The sequence below is a fragment of the Nematolebias whitei genome, chromosome 7 (assembly GCF_014905685.2).
Source record: "Nematolebias whitei isolate Nwh7 chromosome 7, NemWhi1, whole genome shotgun sequence".
Taxonomy (NCBI): Eukaryota; Metazoa; Chordata; class Actinopteri; order Cyprinodontiformes; family Rivulidae; genus Nematolebias; species Nematolebias whitei.
Genome location: NC_056504.1, coordinates 26,905,550 through 26,919,822, shown reverse-complemented (window position 1 = coordinate 26,919,822; position 14,273 = coordinate 26,905,550).

Below are 14,273 nucleotides of genomic sequence, written 5' to 3'. Positions count from 1 at the left end.
CATATATGTACATAAAAAAAGAGAAAAAGCCACAGGCCAAGCAGAATGTTCAAAACAGAAACAAGATAGTCCATTTTGGTTGTGTGTTCTTTTCCAGCTCTTCTTCTTCTAATATGTGTTAGTCATGGTTAGTAAAGAGCTTAATGTAGCACTAGCACCACCAACTGGTAAGGCTCGTTGATATTAATGATCCGCCCACTAAAGGTTAACTATACGCCCACTAAAGGGGAACTATGGGCACTGTGGAGACAGAAATAAACCGGTCCCACCGGAACTGGCCTAAATAAGGCCCAATGGGGTCCTACAAGAACCGGATCTGTGGATAAGGGGCTATTGTGCTTCCAAAGCCCCTTTCAGGGCCGGATCCAGCTGGTGGGGTTCAACTTCACGTCACACGCCTTAACAGCTGGTGGAGGTAAGACCATGGAAACAGGTTTCAGTACAGGGTGAGAATTTATTTTTAAGTTTCTGGTAAATTAAATAGAATACAGATTAAAACAATTACATTAAATGGTATCTATATCTATCTATATATAATATATATATATCCATCCATCCATTCTCTTTTACCCGCTTCTTCCATTTTGGGCCATGGGTTTCACCGGTGCCCATGTCCAGCAATCACTGTGCGAGGGGCGAGGTACACCCTGGACGGGTCGCAAGTCCATCACAAGGACACATGGAGACAAACGAGATAAACAACCATTCACTCTTTCACTCAGACCTAGGGACAATTTAGAGTTACCAATCAGTCTAACATGCATGTTTTTGGCCTGTGTGAGGAAACCGGAGTACCCGGAGAAAACCCACGCATGCACGGAGAGAACATGCAAACTCCACTCATGCACGGAGAGAACATGCAAACTCCACTCAGGAAGACCCATGGACCGGGATTTGAAACGGCAACCTTCTCGTTGAGAGGCAGCAGCTCTACCAGTTGTGCCACTGTGCTGCCCTTCTTTAAAAATATTTGAGGGAAATATTCCTGAGAGATCCAATAATTTTGTGTCTTTTTATGATTTTTCAGCTGAGTTAACTTTACCAGATTATTTAATAGTCATGAAAGTGAAAACAGGATTTCATGATAAAGCCGGCATAATTTATTTTACTTGTTTTTTTAACCTTCACTGATTAAAAAAAAATACATTATTTTTTTATACATAAGATGTTTTTAAAAATCGTTTGCATCCTCCGTCCCAGCCAGACCCATCTCAGTCCACCCGTCTGCCTTCATGATCACGCGAGTCCGGACCCTGGCCTTATGCGGGTCAGCAGCTCGTTTGATCCTCCGTGGTGATCAGCGGAGCTCGGAGCCCGCAGAGCATGCAAGGCCGGGATCCGAAGCCCGAGTCGGCAGCAAGGAGGATCTTCCGCGATGACTGGCCTGAGTGGGCTCCGAAGCGCCGGTGGAGAGGACCAGGGAAAATGGCAGAGCTCCATCTAGCTCGCACTGAATGTTTTCGTCAGCCACCAAGCACAAAAAACGTCTGCACTTCAGCATTAGAACTTGGTGTTGTCATTATTGTTTTTAAAATCTTTAAAATACAGTAGATCCTGCCGCTGCTCCAAGTTCCGAGTAATTGCAAATGGCGGATTGGTGTTTTGAAAAGTTTTTGAAAGATCCAGTGACTCCTTCCCCTGACCAATCAGTGACCGACAGTATTCTGACGTCACATTTTGGTGCCAGCTCAGCTCGCTTGGTACCACTGAGAAGCAGGGACCAAAAAAGGCACTGGTTCTGCAAAAAAATGCCAGTGAAAAAGCACGCAAAATCGTACCGAATGCAAGCCGAACCTAACAGGGCTGAAGAGGAGCTGTGGAAAAGTCTCATTAGCCTATAGAGTCAACCCAATTCAAACAAACGGCTAAGACTTTCTCACTTATACAAATGTTGGTAAAATTTGACTTGGTAATTTTGCTCCCCAAAACATAATTTGAGTGCATATGGCAAACCATCTTTTTTGTTTGTTTGTTTGTTTATTTTGCCATTAATCACTGGAGTCAGTTCTGCATGTCTGTTGGCAAAACATCTCATGAACCATTTGATGGATTTTTCTGAAAGTTTCAGGAAATGATGGTTGCACCTAAAACTGATTAACTTTTGTAGGTAACCCAGTTCAAATTGGCCACCACAGCTAATTGATCATAGCCAACACTAAAATTGCCATTTTCTCTCTCTCTCTCTCTCCTTCTAGCTGTAGGTCCCACTCCTTTCAGAGCAGGGTATGTCTCATGGATTCTTCTTCTCCATTTTGCTCTGTTTTGTGTATCATCTGTTGTGAGATAGAGTGTCTTCATATCCCGCTGGATCACATCCATCCACCTCTTGTCATCTTCTATTCGTTGCAAATTCCCATACCATCTCATTCTTGATTCCTGTATCTTATCCGCGATGCATGCCACGCCAAGCATTTTTCTTATATCGTCATTTTGTCTTCCCCTCCCTGGGCTGCCACCTTACCGTGGTGGAGGGGTTTGAGTGTCCCAATGATCCTAGGAGCTATGCTGTCAGGGGCTTTATGCCCCTAGTAGGGTCACCCATGACAGACAGGTCCTAGGTGAGGGACCAGACAAAGTGCAGCCCAAAGACCCCAATGATGAGAAACACAAATGGACCTAGTGTTCCCTTGCCCGGACGTGGGTCACAGGGGCCCCACTCTGGAGCCAGGCCTGGAGGTGGGGCACGCGGGCGATCGCCTGGTGGCCGGGCTTTTACCCATGGAGCTCGGCCGGGCACAGCCCGAAGAGGAGACGTGGGTCCCCCTTCCCATGGGCTCACCACCTGTGGGAGGGGCCAAAGGGGTCGGGTGCAATGTGGGATGGGTGGTGGCCGAGGGCGGGGACCCTAGCGGTCTGATCCTCGGCTACAGAAGCTGGCTATTGGGATGTGGAATGTCACCTCACTGGTGGGGAAGGACCCTGAGCTGGTGTGTGAGGCTGAGAGGTTCCGGCTAGAAATAGTCGGACTCACCTCTACGCATGGCTTGGGCTCTGGAACCAGTTTACTTGAGAGGGGCTGGACACTCTTCCACTCTGGAGTTGCCCCTGGTGAGAGGCGCCGAGCAGGCGTGGGCGTACTTATTGCCCCCCAACTTGGTGCCTGTGTATTGGGGTTCACCCCGGTGAATGAGAGGGTGGCCTCCCTCCGCCTACGTGTGGGGGGACGGGTTCTGACTGTCGTTTGTGCTTATGCACCAAACGGCAGTTCAGATTATCCACCCTTTCTGGAGTCCTTGGAGGGGGTACTGGAAAGTGCACCTTCTGGGGACTCCCTTGTTCTGCTGGGGGACTTCAATGCTCATGTGGGCAATGACAGTGAGACCTGGAGGGGTGTGGTTGGGAGGAACGGCCCCCCTGATCTGAACCAGAGTGGTGTTCTGTTGTTGGACTTCTGTGCTCGTCATGGATTGTCAATAACGAACACCTTGTTCAAGCATAAGGGTGTCCATATGTGCTCTTGGCACCAGGACGCCCTAGGCCACAGTTCGATGATCGACTTTGTCATCGTCTCATCTGATCTGCAGCCACATGTCTTGGACACTCGGGTGAAGAGAGGGGCGGAGCTGTCAACTGATGACTACCTGGTGGTGAGTTGGCTCCGATGGTGGGGGAGGATGCCGGTCAGACCTGGCAGACCCAAACGTATTGTGAGGGTTTGCTGGGAATGTCTGGCAGAGTCTCCTGTGAGACGGAGTTTCAACTCCCACCTCCGGGAGAACTTTGAACATGTTCCGAGGGAGGTGGGGGACATTGAGTCTGAGTGGACCATGTTTCGTGCCTCTATTGTCGAGGCAGCTTACCAGAGCTGCGGCCGCAAGGTTGTCGGTGCCTGTCGCGACGGCAACCCTCGAACCCGATGGTGGACACCATCTGTGAGGGATGCTGTCAGGCTGAAGAAGGAGTCCTATTGGGCCTTTTTGGCCTGTGGGACCCCTGAAGCAGCTGATGGGTACCGGCAGTCCAAGCGACATGCGGCTCGGGTGGTTGCTGAGGCAAAAACTCGGGCATGGGAGGAGTTCGGAGAGGCCATGGAGAACGACTTCTGCATGGCTTCGAGACGATTCTGGTCCACCATCCGGCATTTCAGGGGGGGAAAGCGGTACGCCACCAACACTGTTTATAGTGGGAGTGGTGTGCTGCTGACCTCAACTCGGGATGTTGTGGGTCGGTGGGCGGAATACTTTGAAGACCTCCTCAATCCCACCGGCACGTCTTCCACTGAGGAAGCGGAGCCTGAGGACTCTGGGTCGGGCCCTCCAATCTCTGGTGCTGAGGTCACCGAGGTGGTTAAAAAGTTCCTCGGTGGCAGGGCCCCAGGGGTGGATGAGATTCGCCTGGAGTTCCTTAAGGCTCTGGATGTTGTAGGGTTGTGTTGGCTTACGCGACTCTGCAATACTGCGTGGACATCGGGGGAAGTTCCCCTGGATTGGCAGACCGGGGTGGTGGTCCCCCTATTCAAAAAGGGGACCGAAGAGTGTGTTCCAACTACAGGGGAAACACGCTCTTAAGCCTCCCTGGTAAGGTCTAGTCGGGGGTTCTGGAGAGGAGGGTCCGTCGGATAGTCAAACCTCGGATTCAGGAGGAACAGTGCGGTTTTCGTCCTGGCGTGGAACCAGCTCTACACTCTCAGCAGGGTCCTGGAGGGTGCGTGGGAGTTTGCCCAACCAGTCTACATGTGCTTTGTGGACTTGGAGAAGGCGTTCGACCGCGTCCCTCGGGGGGCCCTGTGGGGGGTACTCTTGGAGTATGGGGTACCGGGCCCTTTGATACGGGCTGTTAGGTCCCTGTATGACCGGTGTCAGAGCCTGGTCCGCATCGCCGGCAGTAAGTTGGGCTTGTTCCCAGTGAGAGTTGGACTCCGCCAAGGTTGCCCTTTGTCACCGATTCTTTTCATAACTTTTATGGACAGAATTTCTAGGCGCAGCCAAGGTGTTGAGGGGATCCGTTTTGGTGGCCTTAGGATTGCGTCTCTGCTTTTTGCAGATGATGTGGTCTTATTGGCTTCATCAGATCGTGATCTACAGCTTTCGCTGGAGCGTTTCGCAGCCGAATGCGATGCGGCCGCGATGAAGATCAGTTCCTCCAAATCCGAGGCCATGGTCTTGAGCCGGAAAAGGGTAGAGTGCCCTCTCCGGGTCAGGGAGGAGGTCCTACCCCAAGTGGAGGAGTTCAAGTATCTTGGGGTCTTGTTCACGAATGAGGGGAAAATGGAGCGTGAGATCGATAGGCGGATAGGTGCGGCATCTGCAGTGAAGCGGGCGCTGTACAGGTCTGTCATGGTGAAGAGAGAGCTGAGTCAAAAGGCAAAGCTCTCAATTTACCGATCGATCTACGTTCCCACCCTCATCTATGGTCACGAGCTTTGGGTTGTGACCGAAAGAATGAGATCTCGGATACAAGCGGCCGAAATGAGTTTTCTCCGCAGGGTGTCTGGGCTCTCCCTTAGAGACAGGGTGAGAAGCTCGATCATCCGGGAGGGACTCGGAGTAGAGCCGCTGCTTCTCCACGTCGAGAGGAGCCAGTTGAGGTGGCTTGGGCATCTGTTTAGGATGCCTTCTGGACGCCTCCCTGGTGAGGTGTTCCGGACACGTCCCACCGGAAGGAGGCCCAGAAGAAGACCCAGGACACGCTGGAGGGACTATGTTTCTCGGCTGGCCTGGGAATGCCTCGGGATTCCCCCGGAAGAGCTGGCCCAAGTGGCTGGGGAGAGGGAAGTCTGGGCCTCCCTACTTAGGCTGCTACCCCCGCGACCCGACCCCGGATAAGCGGAAGAAAATGGATGGATGGATGGATGGTCATTTTGTCGTCTATCCTTGAGGGGTACTCCAAGAATTCCACGTAGCATCCGCATTTCTATTCTTTCCAGGAGTTCCTCTTCCTTTCTCTTTAAAGTCCATACCTGAGCTCTTCAAAGCAAGACTGGGCACACCATCATCTTGTACACTTTCCCTTTAAAATAAATCAGCATCCTTTAGTCACAAAGTGCTCCTGTCAGCTCCTTCCATTTTTGCCATGCCACATCAATTCTGTGTTTGGCTATTCACTTCTAAAATGGCTATTTTATGATTATTTAAATGATTTCATTAAATATATTGTTAAATTTTGATTACGTTGTAGCTGAGTATCGTGTGAATGAGTTAATGCATGGCATTATGTTCAAGGTTTGACCAAAACAGCTCCAACTTAATAATTTCTCAACATAAGATGATGTCAGTCTAAAACTCTGGCATGAATGAAAGGCAGATGGTGATAAGGATCCCTAAAAAATAATAATACAACAAAATCTAAACCTTTAATTTCATTAGGGGGTTCTTGTTAGCGACCAGGAAAAATGGTGGGATGGATGTTTTTTTTTTTTTCTGATCCCTTCAGGACTGATTTACTGTTAGTGTAACCTTAGAGGAGTGGTTATTTTTAATATACTACATGGATTCAATCGATTCTATCAATCTATTTTTACCTCTAAGTAAAATACTCAGAGTGCACATAATATAATGTCAGCTGCCCCACTTTAGTATAAATGTTGTCAAACTGTGCAGCAGACAGACAGTGACCAACTGTGGACGTCGACTCTCCTTCACCTGCTCCACTCCGTTGTGCATTGTCATGTTTTATAAATAAGCATGCTAAATATTCATCTGTCAGCATGAGCATGCAACTGTTCTGCACTTCACAGTTGAGTTTTAGGAAGTCAAAAGGGCAGGCAAACAGTTTACACAGCACTATACCACATATGCATGTAAAATAAAGATAACCAAGAATGTTTTATTTAACACGACGGAAAAAAATGACATTATTTTACATGTTGCACAAAAAATTCTGACGAAGTGCAAGTAAGAAAAAGGTCAGCAAAAGACGTTAAACTTTTGTAAATAAAATTGAGCTTGGATACTCTTCTGTTTCTTTACCTTTACTAATTGCATTTAGGAGCCTTTTGTTATTTGAACACAGAATTAATAAATCAGTGGTTTTATGTACAGAAAATTATCATAAAAATGAAAATACCAGTGCTTTATGAGTTCTGTTCTAACCACAATCTAATAGCCCAACGACTGAAAGTATGAAATGTTTCTTATTGTTTAGGATGTTTCACTCAAAAATAACAGTAAAAAGAAACAGTACTTTTATAAAAAAAATAAAAACCCGAAACAATGAATCCTGTGATGTCTGCCTTGGAACATCTCTCACGAGGACAATGATTTATAGCAGTCAGGTAAACTGAGAAAGTGAAACACAGCAAATGGTCTTCAGTGGTGTATATATATATATATATATATATATATATATATATATATATATATATATATATATACACACAAGCTAGATTCCAAAAAAGTTGGGACACTAAACACATTGTAAATAAAAACTGAATGCAATGATGTGGAGATGCCAAATGTCAATATTTTATTTGTAATATAACATAGATGACAGATCAAAAGTTCAATCTGAGTAAATGTACCATTTTAAAGGAAAAATATGTTGATTCGAAATTTCACAGTGTCAACAAATCCCAAAAAAGTTGGGACAAGTAGCAATAAGTGGCTGGAAAAGGGAAATTAAGCATATAACGAACAGCTGGAAGACCAATTAACACAAATTAGGTCAATTGACAACATGATTGGGTATAAAAAAAGCTTCTCAGAGTGTCAGTGTCTCTCAGAAGCCAAGATGGTAAGAGGATCACCAATTCCACCATTGTTGCGCAGAAAGATAGTGCAGCAAATACACCCAGCGTAAAATAGCAAATACTTTTAAGTTATCATCATTAACCATGCATAACATCATCAAAAGATTCAGAGAATCTAGAACAATCGCTGTGCGTAAGGGTCAAGGCCGTAAAACTCTACTGGATGCTCGTGTAGTGGACTAGGCCTCCGACCAAAACCTGCCTCTGAAGACCTTCATGGGACAGGAACTGTTATTTCATTGATTTGAATCCAGAAATACAAATGATCTCATCCAGAGACTGTCTAATTGTATCCTGAACTAATCAATTGAAAGAACACTCTCTTTTTTATATTATTTAAATAATATTTTACAATATCTTGATAATCAGAAGTGTGTTTAGTTCATACCATTTTTAAATGTTGAAGTGAACCACTCATTTTAAATCAACTGTGAAACAGTATTAATGATTTTTTAAATCCTCATTTAAATTATAAATCAAGTTAAATGTCTATTTTACAAAGTAATTATGCATCTTTGATCTTCTGTCTGAAATGAGGAGTGATGTCGGTCAAAAGTCGGAGACAGTCAAAAACAAATTGGTAGAACTGGCTGTCGTGTTTTTAAAACTCTCGGACAGTAAATAAGAGAACTGGCACCTGCAGTGTTTCTCACTTCGCCAAAACATTTCTCTGTCTGTTCCTAAACATTTCTGCTGTTTTCTTGACTTGTAAAAACCCTTTGGCATCACTAGAACCACACCCCTGTTGGTTGCTTCAACCAATCAGGACTTACTAAAAGTGACCGGAAGCAGAACTCTTTAAAAGTCGACACTTCCTGGAACTGAGTCTTCTGAGTCTTCTGAGTCTGCTGGAGTAATGTCTTCTAGAGTTTTCTGAGGTTCTGGGAGAGTTCTAGCTGTTCTGGAGTTCTGGAGTTTTTCCACTGCTGAGTGGAACTTCGGACTCAGTTTTCCAGTCTGATGGAGTCATCCATCTCTGCAGGAGTCACGGCGCCTCGCTGTGGCTCCACTAGGCGAATGCCCTACAACTTCTGAGGAAGTTTGTTCTGTTGAACGGAGTATCTCACAATTTCTGCCGAGTCGCAGCAGCCCTGAGGAGACGCTGAAAGGTAGCGTGCCAGGGACCTCTTGACCGTAGCGGACCCATCCTCTGCCAAGGTAAAGAGTTGTCACGAGCTTCACTACAAGTGTACTGCGGGCGATTTGCGCTTGAAAGGAGCGAGTTGTTCTGGTCTACAGACACACATCTTCCTCCACATCTTCCTTTAAACTCCTCCATATTTCCCATCTTTAAAACTCTTCTATAAGCCAGTAATTAATCTAGATATCTTCAGAAATGTCTGTTGTTTTATTAAGTAAAACGTGCCAAGTTTTATTAATCAGAACCAGATCAGTCTAATCAAGTGTACAATGTTTTGATGTTAAATTTTGATTCTGTTAATAAATGACCACATTTATTTTGATGGGTCAAAGAAAATTAACGTCTCATGTCACTGATTAAACCATCTACGCACAGTACCTCTGTCACATATCTGTAAGTAGCTCGAAAAAGAGAGAACCCGTTAATTTAAAATATGACTGTAGTGAAGCTCTGAAGATAACCTAGCCTTTAGAACACTACATCTGGTGGCCCGGACGGTCTCTAAAGAGCTTCTCGTGGCCCGCATGGTCTCTAAAAGAGATAATTTAGGACCCATCCTCCTCTTTTGACATTTTGTGGCCATACGGATGTTTAAAGAAGTGTGAATTATATGTGACGGAGTCTGTGTTATTGTGGAATAACGCTCATGTTGGCATGAAAAGGTCCGAGTTTTGGGCTTGGTACAGGCATATTTCATGCTTGTGGTGTTCAGAGAGCTGAAATCAATGTCAATGTGTCTGTGTTAAAGCTGTAGAGTGTACATCTGTGTGTGTAACGTGTAACTAAGCTGATGCTGTGGAAAAAAAAAGCTTTATTCTGTTTTAAACTGTAGCAGTAAGGGGGTTTTGTGTCTGACCCGGTTCTGTTCACTGGACTCGTTGAACGAGTGGTGCTTTAAATGGATAAAACACTGTTTTAAAGCTGAGCGCCATCTCAGACCACTGTTAAATGCTGATCCGTTACATTTTCAACAGTAAATTGTGCATTTTGGAGGTTTAATGGGCGATTGTTGACCGGACTTTTCAGGCTAACTGCTAACAATGAGAGCTAGTATTCACGAGCTGTGATTGGTTGAAAACCACTGTTTGGGTCGCTCTGATTCGCTGAGAAACTGGTGACGTATCTGTGTGTCCACTCCCTCTGATGTCAGATTGTAAAGCCCACCCCGTTGCTCACGTGTCTGTAAAGTCACGTGACCCCGGAAATGTATCTTGGTTCAACCGAGCCCTCCTCTGTGTTTAAAATCGCTAAATGAAGCCTGCCACTGTTCCCAAAACTCATGTTTTCATGCAGATAGACGTGCTTGTTAAAGCGACGCCACGTTTAAGCTTTAAATCCGTTCAGAAAGTGCTGATTTGACCGTGTTCGACCGTGTGCTACGTCTAGCTAACGGCTAACAACCTGATGTCAACAGAACAGAACGATCCACAGGAAGTTGTCATAGACTTCTGCTGGTAAAAATAAGCTTACACCACCACCTGCTGTTGAAAGAGGGGTATAACAGTTTTCTTGAAAGGAGGCTGCTCACGGCCTTTAATTAATTTTTGTTAATCCAGCCTGGTTTATGAGTTACTGTTTTAAATAGCAAATTCTGGTAAATTAAACTGCTTAAAAAGTGTTTGAAAACTAAAGATGCTGTGATACTTTTAGAAAAATTGTAGGTTTATTTAATTTTAAGTGCTTTAGAGTAACTGAATACGGAAATAGCCTGGCTCTTGTATCTGTTAGAAATAAGCACATTAAGTAACTAGCTACGAAAGCATTTACTTAGAATATTCATGCATTGGGGTAAAACCTACAAATAGGTGCCCATTCATTTGAAGAAGTTGGCTTATAACAGTATTGTTGAGTGAACCCAGAGCTAAAATAGTGTGTGAAACTCACTGCTCACTTAAATACAAATATTTACCTGTTAAAAACTCTGAGGTTGGCAACTGTTTCACCAGATAAGTGCTGAACAGTGAATAACCATGGCAGATGTGACAGAAAAGAATATTGATCCTTGTGAGATGAAGGACTGGTTGGAGAAAGCATTAACGCTGCTCACAGAATCCTTGCATCCATATGGTGAACAGGTGGACAGCATGAACTCAACAGAGTTATTGGACGAGCTGAAGGAAGTTGCGTTGCAGAAAGTGTCACTTCTACAGCCAGAACAAAGTCAAGCTATGACCAGCTGGCTAAATTGGCGCTCTTGTTGAAAGCAACATTTTATGCTGTGGTAAACAAGGCTGACGACCTTGCAATAAGGTTAAACGGCGAAAAAGAGGAGTACCTCAAACTCGAGGCACAGTCTAAATTTGATCAGGAGACCCGTGAGAATGAGTTACAATGTGAGAGGGAGCTCTCACAAGCTCAGCTGTCGTTACAAGCTCACTCATATGAGGAGAAGCTGAGGGAAAGAGAGATTAAGTACCAAGCACTGTCTTCGGAAAATGATGTGCTACAACAACAGTTGCAGCTCGCATCAAAAGCTCTGAATGAGTGCAGATTGGAAAAAGCGGCGTTGGTCCAACAAGGCGTGCGTTTACAAAGTGAATGTCATACATCACAGGAACGCTTAAAGGCCTGTGAGGCGAAACTAGCCGTAGCAACAAATGAGATTTCTGACATGGGGCAAGGTTGTCTGGAACTCAAAGACGAACAAGGTCTGAGTTTAGGTCACCCATCACCACCTCAGAAGAATTTTGCTGTACCTCCTGCTCTTAATCCACATCCGTCACCTCCACATGAGTCTAGCGACACACCTCCACGTGCCATTTTGGTTCCTACAATACAGATAATACAGCCTTTGCTCCCAATTTCGGATTTGCACAAAATTACAAAATATGTCAATCGCTTTGAGCCTTTGGGTTCAACTAACACTAAGGCCTATCTGAACGACCTTTACTTCCAATTACGAAGCTATCCCAACGCTACAGTTGAGGATAAAGTAGGTTTGATCAGGCTCACTTCATCCAGGACGGTGTTTTCCTTCATAGAGTGTCAACCTGATGCAACAAGAAAGGATTGCCGCCTGTTATGTGCTGCTCTTATGAAGGAGTATTCCACTTGCACGGGACCTGGTGGTTATCCAGCCGCCGACAAGGTCATGCAAGGTAAGAATGAGCACCCAGGGCATATTATTCCAGGATTTTGCAGGCTTATTTTAGTTATAGGAACAAGGCCAACATGGAGGAAGAGGAACCGTTTAAGTACGTGTTCAGCAAAAATCTCCACCCTGACATAAGGATGTCAGTGCAAATGATGGCTAATTTCAAAGAGAAATCCATCAGTGAGATAAAAAGTTGTGCTGTGAATGTCTTTGAAGCACGTTCACAGGCCAAAACACCAATTGAGATGTACCCAGGTGAGAGGATTCCTACCCAGTCATTAGAATTGGAAGGGACGAGAGCTTCGACTCCCCCTCCCAAAGAAGGCGAGAGGAAACGAGGTTTCCCAGCAGCCAAACCTCAACAGATAAGTGCCCCCTGGTCCAGACGAGATCCTAAATGGTTTCCCAAGGAACCAGAGGATGAACGATCGTACCAGAAGGGGGGCGAACGCCTTAAGGGTAAAAAGTATGGCAACAAAAGTGGCTCATACAAACAGGGATCCCACCGGGAACCCCAGAGGGGGGGTACTGTTTCCCTACCACGTCGGGCTGAACAGCCTGAGACGAAAAAGAAACAGCAGCAGGTCCAGAAAAAGAACCGTAGTCCTCTGAGCTCAGACGAGACAGACAGGGTGTGTCGGTTGTTGGACTTGTTGGATGGTGTTGCCACGGACAAACAACCTAACGCTTTGTTTGGCGATATCATTGCTGATAAGTCAGAGCACACAGACAACACCGTTACTGCTGTCACAGACAGTCACCATGATGCTGTTGTGGTAAACTCTGACACGACCTCACCTGAAATAGGGGGGGTACAATCACACGTCACCGACGGTGACACGTCACAAACTGAAACCTCAGAAACAGCGATAGCTGTGCTAACGTTTCAGATAAACCAGGGTGACACAAACAACAACGTTGCCGCTGTCATGGACAGCCACCAGAACCTTGTTGTTACAAACAATGAGAGCCCTTCAACACACGGTGAGCGGGTGATCTCATACTTCAATGACGGACGCCCGTCAAAAGCCAAACTCCCAGGAGCAGCAGCAACTGCACCAACGGTTCGGAAAAAACAGAATTACACAGATAAAGGTAGACGTGAGAAGAAACGTCGGCCAAAACCTACAAGGTTCCTATGTAACCTGATCAGAAAGGGGGTCGCTAAAAGAGCGACATTTTTGGTCGGCCAGGATTTTATGAATCACTTTGACGCGATTATAGATTATGGTACACAGACAATGTGGGCTAGAGTGAGCAAACCCCTGCCAATACCCATGCCTCCTGAGACAGTCACAGACTGCCCTACTGCAAGCTCTGCAGAAGGCACCGAGGACCTCTCAGCAGAGAACACAGTCCCGGTAAGTAATCCTTCATGTGGAACCGAAAACACCCAACCGGTGAACCCAACCCTGACTGAATTGCAAAGCCTCCTCTGCGAGCTGAAACAGTCAGGGCCCACCGGATACTACCTACCATTGGTAGTTCAATGTGTAGAGATCCAAGGATCCCACACCAAAGATGCTGTACTGTCGTCGGGGACAGATAAACCAGCTATTAAGGACAGTATCGTGGACGGCCCTCAGAGGTCCTCTGACCCCTCCACGCTGCTCGCAACCCTGTCAGTACAACCTACAGCCGAGGTAATGGCAGTCACATGTGCACAGGCTACAGCCAAGCCGGCTGACAACAGTCTCTGTACAAGCCGTGCTGACTGACCCAGACATCATCCAACTTCAGAAGTTGGATCCTGCAATAAACTCGATGATGCTGTATTTGACTGACACAGAGAAAAACACTCCGTCCGAAGCCAACCTGGATTTCAATCCAGACTTTAAAGCCCTCTTTCAGCTGCGCAATCAGCTAAAACTACTCAAGGGCATCCTAACTTTAGCTCATGGAGCGACGTCCTCACCCATGTTCGTGGTCCCCCATGACCAAAGGGGGGTGACGTTAGTTAGGGTAATGTTACCAGACGCGATAACGTGATCAAATCTGACATTCAGAGTGAGTGACGCACCGAAACGTCGTTTCCTAGTTGCTTAATCACTACTTTTGTCAATGTTGAAACGTTGTTTTACTGGTTGCTTAGTCACTATTTTTGTCGATGTTGAGACATCGTTTAATTGGTTTTTGGTATTGTTTCTGAACACCCCCAGCAAGAATGAAGTTTGTGTGTATTTAAGTTAGAGACTAAGAGGACTTTAACTATGCCAACATGCAGTTCATTTGTTAAAACTCAATCTTTGAGGAGTCAGTGTAGATTAATGCTACCTTAAGTACCATAACCTACATTGGTCTCAGGATGCTCAAGCCGAACCTACTCGAACAATCCTATTCGGGGGGGGGGG